This window comes from Carcharhinus amblyrhynchos, chromosome 16 (assembly GCF_965287045.1).
Source record: "Carcharhinus amblyrhynchos chromosome 16, sCarAmb.v2.hapA, whole genome shotgun sequence".
NCBI lineage: Eukaryota > Metazoa > Chordata > Chondrichthyes > Carcharhiniformes > Carcharhinidae > Carcharhinus > Carcharhinus amblyrhynchos.
Window position 1 is genome coordinate 46,785,341 of NC_137339.1, and position 6,046 is coordinate 46,791,386.

Below are 6,046 nucleotides of genomic sequence, written 5' to 3' on the forward strand. Positions count from 1 at the left end.
TACGCTTAGCTTAAGAAAAAGTGAAACCAAAACAAGAAGTTGTGGGTTTTTGTCGATGGTTGTTTTTGAAGGAAAGTGATTGGAAGCTAATTGTTGCTAGGGGACTTAATTGGCTAATGTATGTAACCAGCCAGCTAATGATGAAATAATTGCTGTTGTCTGAATGTTTAAAGTGTATAAAAGAAGGCTAACCTCTGCCCTAAAATCAATAATTTGTCTACATGCACTGTGGGGGGTGCCAAACGCTCCCCCCGAAGCTTTGTTCAATGAACTGCATGTTGAATTTTTAAGTCTGACTCCGAGCAGTGATTTTCCCACAACACTAGTATAATCATCGGAAGTTAGTGATTTTAAATCACTTCTGTAAAGTGGTTCCTAGCACAATACAATTGTCCAGAGGAAGTTAGCACTTCTAGGCACTTAACTGGGTAAACTCTTATATGGAAAGTTCCTCGATGGATTCCCCAGCGCATTATTAATATGTCCCCTCCCCCACTCCCAGCCCCCCCCGGTTCCCATGCGACGCTGGGAAACCATGAAGCTTGAGGGACTCATTGCATCTTTCTCACCCGGTCTGATCGATTGGGTTGGGTGAGAAAGCAGTGGTTGGATTTTAAGAGAAGAAACTCAGGGTGGAGTGGTAGTATTGAGCAGGATAGCTGGAAAAACTCCTCTGCTGTTATTCAAAATAGTTGCAGAGGATTTTTAGGATTGACGGGGCGGATGGGGCCTTGATTTAATTTTAACATCTCTGTCAATGCTATTCTGAAGTGTCAGGCTGGGGTCTCTGCTCCAATTTATGGTTTGGGACATGAATCCATAAGCTCTGACTGAAGAGATAAGACTGCTAAAGTCCAAAGGGATGAGCTTCAGCCGTATGGTGGAACCTGCTGGAGAAGTCCAGATAGCAGCCAACAGCTGAGAAAATGAAAGGGAAATAGAAGCTAAGGATAGAATATCAAAGCTGTGACATCTGATATTTGATTTACGCTAACAAGCTCTAAGTATACAGACAAGAGGTGGATCGGAAGATAAGCTGGTAGGGAGAGAAGAAGGAAACATGGAGCAAACGCTCCCAGCGATTGGAGGGAATGGCCAGTTTGTGAAGTGTTCCCACAAACTGCTAAAGGGCCTTTCTGAATCGTATAGAAACCATCAATCAATCTGTGCTCTGGGTCGCTGTTTGCTTTACCGCAATCCACTGAATGGAGGCATGTTTTACAACTAGGGGAAGGGCTTTAAAAAGCAGAAGGAAATAGAATAATACTGAGGGAAGCAAACTCCAACTTGTTGGTCCGTGTACTGTACGCAGAAAGCAACATGTTGAGAAATGAATTTTGTTCTGTTTAATCATATATAATGTATTTATTAGTTGATATACAATGATTTAAGAATATTAACAAAATATGAATTAGAGCAGCAATGGGCTCTCCGAATTCCAAAAGCAATATGCCTTTTTTTCAGGGATGAGCTTCTTAGGGATACAGCAATCATTCACCCGGTCCTTTTCTGGTGCTATTTTGGCCGTGGAAGGCAATAGTTCAATGCGCGATGCTTCTTCTCAGACGCAGTGGAGGCACCAACCAACAGTCCAATCGAGTGGCAATACATGGATTATCACTAGGGTGTAGTACACAGTGCGGCCACTCTATATTTGCATCAGAGGCAGGTCAGTATGACGGTCTTCTTGGACAAAGAAAGCAGGGTTGTACAGGGGCGAAAGCCCCCCCATATCAATGGAAACTCGGGAACAGACCTTCATCCTGACCACAATCTGAGTGTGAGGAATCTTCTGAACAAATACTGAGGAACTGGTGGAAAAGGAGAGTGTTTGCATGTTCGGATGTGTTAGGAACCGGGAATCTGTAATCATTAATTAAAATCATTTTTAAGATAACCAAATCTGGTTTCTCCTCAATTTTCTCCTACAGCTACACATAAAAACCTACGTATTGACAATTATACAAGCCAATCCGTATTATTAGGTGAATGTTGTTGGGAAGCTCCCGTCTCCAATGTCGAAAAAGGTAACGAGGGATAGAAAGTCAAGTGCAAAGAGGAACCTAGGTGAGTAAATACTGCAACTGGGAACCGGATGGATGCAGAGTCCTTGTGGCTTTTTATAACAGGCGAGGCCATGAGGAAACAGTTTTCAGGAGATACTCCAGAGAGAGGCAAATATCATGACTGGGATGGCAGTGCTGGAAGAAATAGGGATGGTTCAGAATAAGGTTAGTGAAGATATTGGCCTAATAATAACAAAACAAAAAAAAACACATCGAAAACCGCAAAGTACAGCCTATTTGGACGTTTAAAGGAAGAGTTGTATTTTCACATTTTGCCACCACCAGACATCTCAACGCGCTTCGCAGCTACTGTGAGACGCAGGGAAGGCGGTAGCCATCATGTTGCATAGCAAGTCCCAGAAGCAGCAATGTAGCTTGGATCTGGTGTTATGTAATGAGGCGGGTAGAATTAGGGACCTTGCGGTGAAGGATCCTCTTGGGGAGAGTGATCATTGTATGGTGGAGTTTCTGGTGCAGATGGAGGAGGGGAAAGTGGGTTCCCGGACGCGCGTCCTTTGTTTGAACAGAGGGGAGTACGGTAGGATGAGAGAAGAATTGGCGAATGTGGACTGGGGGAGCGCGTTGGAAGGTAAGTCTGCTGAGGAGCAGTGGAGAATCTTTAAGGAGATCTTTCTTGGTGCTCAGCGGAAATTTATTCCGATGGTCAAAAAGGACAGTAGGAGGAGAGGTAATAAGCCGTGGATAACGAAGGAGGTGAAGGAAAGTGTTAAATTAAAAGCGGAGGAATTTAGAGTAGCTAAGAGTAGTGGGCGAGAAGAGGATTGGGAGAGGTTTAAATGTCAACAAAGATTGACAAAGAAGTTGATAAAGAAGGGTAGGAGAAACTATGAAGCTGGGCGAGCGCTTAATATAAAAAAGGATAGCAAGAGTTTTTATAAATATATAAAAAGGAAGAGGCTGGCTAGGGTGAATGTTGGTCCCTTAGAGGATGAGAAGGGGGACTTAGTGGTAGGGGATGGGGATATGGCTGAGGTCCTGAATAACTTTTTTGTTTCTGTCTTCACGGAGGAGGACGTGAATAATTTGCCGGGTGTTAGAGATGGAAAGGTGGTAGGACTGGAGGGTCTTAATGACATTACTGTTACTAGAGAGGCGGTGCTCGACAGACTGGAGGGGCTGATTGTGGACAAGTCGCCAGGACCGGATGGAATGCATCTGAGGGTTCTGAAAGAAATGGCGGAGATGATAGTGGATGCCTTGGTGGTTATTTTCCAGACGTCGCTGGATTCCGGGGAAGTGCTGGAAGATTGGAAAGCGGCTAATGTTACGCTGTTGTTTAAGAAGGGTGCTAGGCAAAAGGCAGGGAATTATAGGCCGGTTAGTTTAATGTCTGTTGTAGGTAAAATGTTAGAATCCGTCATCAAGGAGGAAATAGCGAGGCATCTTGAGAGGAATTGCTTGATAGAGCAGACGCAGCACGGTTTCGTTAAAGGGAAGTCGTCTCTGACAAATTTACTGGAGTTCTATGAGGATGTGTCTAGGGCGGTGGATAGAGGAGAGCCGGTGGATGTGGTCTTTCTTGATTTTCAGAAGGCGTTTGACAAGGTACCTCACAAGAGGTTATTGCAGAAGGTCAGGGGACATGGAGTTGGGGGTAGGGTGTTAGCGTGGATAGAGGATTGGTTGTCAAATAGGAGGCAGAGAGTGGGGGTCAATGGGTGCTATTCGGATTGGCGGATGGTGACTAGTGGAGTGCCCCAGGGGTCGGTGCTGGGGCCTCAGCTATTTACCATTTATAGAGATGATCTGGAGGAGGGAACCGAGTGTAGGGTGTCGAAATTTGCTGATGACACCAAGATTGGTGGAACGGCAAATTGTGCGGAGGGTGTGGAGAGTCTACAGAGGGATCTAGATAGGCTGGGCGAATGGGCCAGGAAATGGCAAATGGAATTTAGTGTTGGCAAGTGCGAGGTGGTACACTTTGGTAGGAAGAATGGTAGGAAGGGTTATTACTTACGTGGCGAAAAACTGCAGCAGGCGACGGTGCAGAGGGACCTTGGGGTCCTTGTGCATGCGTCGCAAAAACCCAGCTTGCAGGTGCAGCAGGTGGTCAGGAAGGCGAATGGGATGCTGGCCTTCATAGCGAGGGGGATTGAATATAAAAGTAGGGAGGTCTTGCTACGGCTGTATAGGGCATTGGTGAGGCTGCAGCTGGAGTACTGTGTGCAGTTTTGGGCGCCGTACTTACGCAAGGATATTTTGGCCTTGGAGGGAGTGCAGAGGAGGTTTACTAGGCTGATGCTGGCGTTGAGGGGGTTGAGCTATGAGGAGAGGCTGAGTAAATTAGGCTTGTACTCGTTAGAGTTTAGAAGAATGAGGGGAGATCTCATTGAGATGTATAAGATGATGAAGGGATGGATAGGATAGAGGTGGAGAGACTCTTCCCGCTCAGAAAGGATAGTAGGACTAGGGGTCACAGCCTCAAGATAAAGGGGGAGTGGTTTAGAACGGAGTTGAGGAGGAACTTCTTCACTCAAAGGGTGGTGAATCTCTGGAATTCTCTGCCCGTTGAAGTGGTGGAGGCTACCTCGCTAAATATTTTTAAGACGCAGGTTGATGGGTTTTTGATAAGAGAAGGGATTAAGGGTTATGGGGAGAGGGCGGGAATGTGGAACTGAGCCACGACAGATCAGCCATGATCTTATTGAATGGCGGGGCAGGCTCGAAGGGCTAGATGGCCTACTCCTGCTCCTATTTCTTATGTTCTTATGTTCTTATATTTTGACGTTGACTGAAGGATAGATTTAGGTTGTTTTTGAATCAAATAAAACAAGGGTTAAATGGCGCAGACCAGTAAGCGGATATCAACTGTTACAACTGACAAAGATGTGGGTGAATGGAATAATCAGACCCATTTCCAAGACAGTCTTCAACACTCAAGATCAAAGATGCAAGCGGTCTCGCTTAATGCTGACTGGAAAATAATACAGCCATAGAAATTCTTATCGCGTGATTGATAGTATTGGATTTTTAAGTTTCTAAGGGAGGACAGCAACATTTTGATTAGCAAACATTGCATTCCAAACAGAAATGTTTGCTTTGACCAGACAATATCTCCCTCTGGGCGAAAGGTGTATCCTGGAGCAAAACAGAGCTTCTCAATATCATTTGGTAGATATGAAACCAGAGAAAGCTGACAAGGGACCAAGTTTACCCTTGCGGCTGTGAATAGTAGAAAATATTATATCATGGGGACAGCATCCATAGATTTGTGTTTGGTCTGTGTTGCTTATTAATTGCCAAGGGGTGGGAATTGACTATATTGGTAAATACAACCTTTTGACGAGAATGAGAGATGGAAAAAATAACATGGAAATGTCGGCTTTAGCAAAATATTAGATAACATTTTAATATCTAAATCAATGTACAACATAATAAAATGACAGTATTGCAAGTGTGTGGGGGCTGATGTAAAACATTTAGAACAAAGAATTTACTTACACAAGTGAAGAGATGTGGAAAGGAGACATTTGGTTCATTTCATAATTGGCCACTGTGCAAACTGAACATAAAACAAACAACCAAAGCAACTTCGTTTAGCCAGCACAGCACATTTGTCATCAGCTATCTATTACTAATAGTTAATATGAAGGAAATTACAAAAACTGAGAATAAATGAAATAGTAAGACATTGAGAAAAATGGAATTCACAAAACTGAGAATACAGATATGAAATAGTATTCATTTTCTCTGTTTAATATTGACAGGAGTGATAGGATTTAAAAAAACTGAGCATGTGTTCTTTAAGAGTGGTATAAATATATTATGAAACCCTATGTTAGGTGAATTCTTGCAATAGAAACTACGTTGACAGATGATATGAGGAGACACCAGTGAGCCTTCTACTAGCAAGCATATCAATGCATTATTGTTTGAATTACTTGTGTGCTGTCCAATATAAGCTCTTTCATGTTGATCTGACTCCTGGATTTTGACTCTTTATTCATAGTGGGTGGATC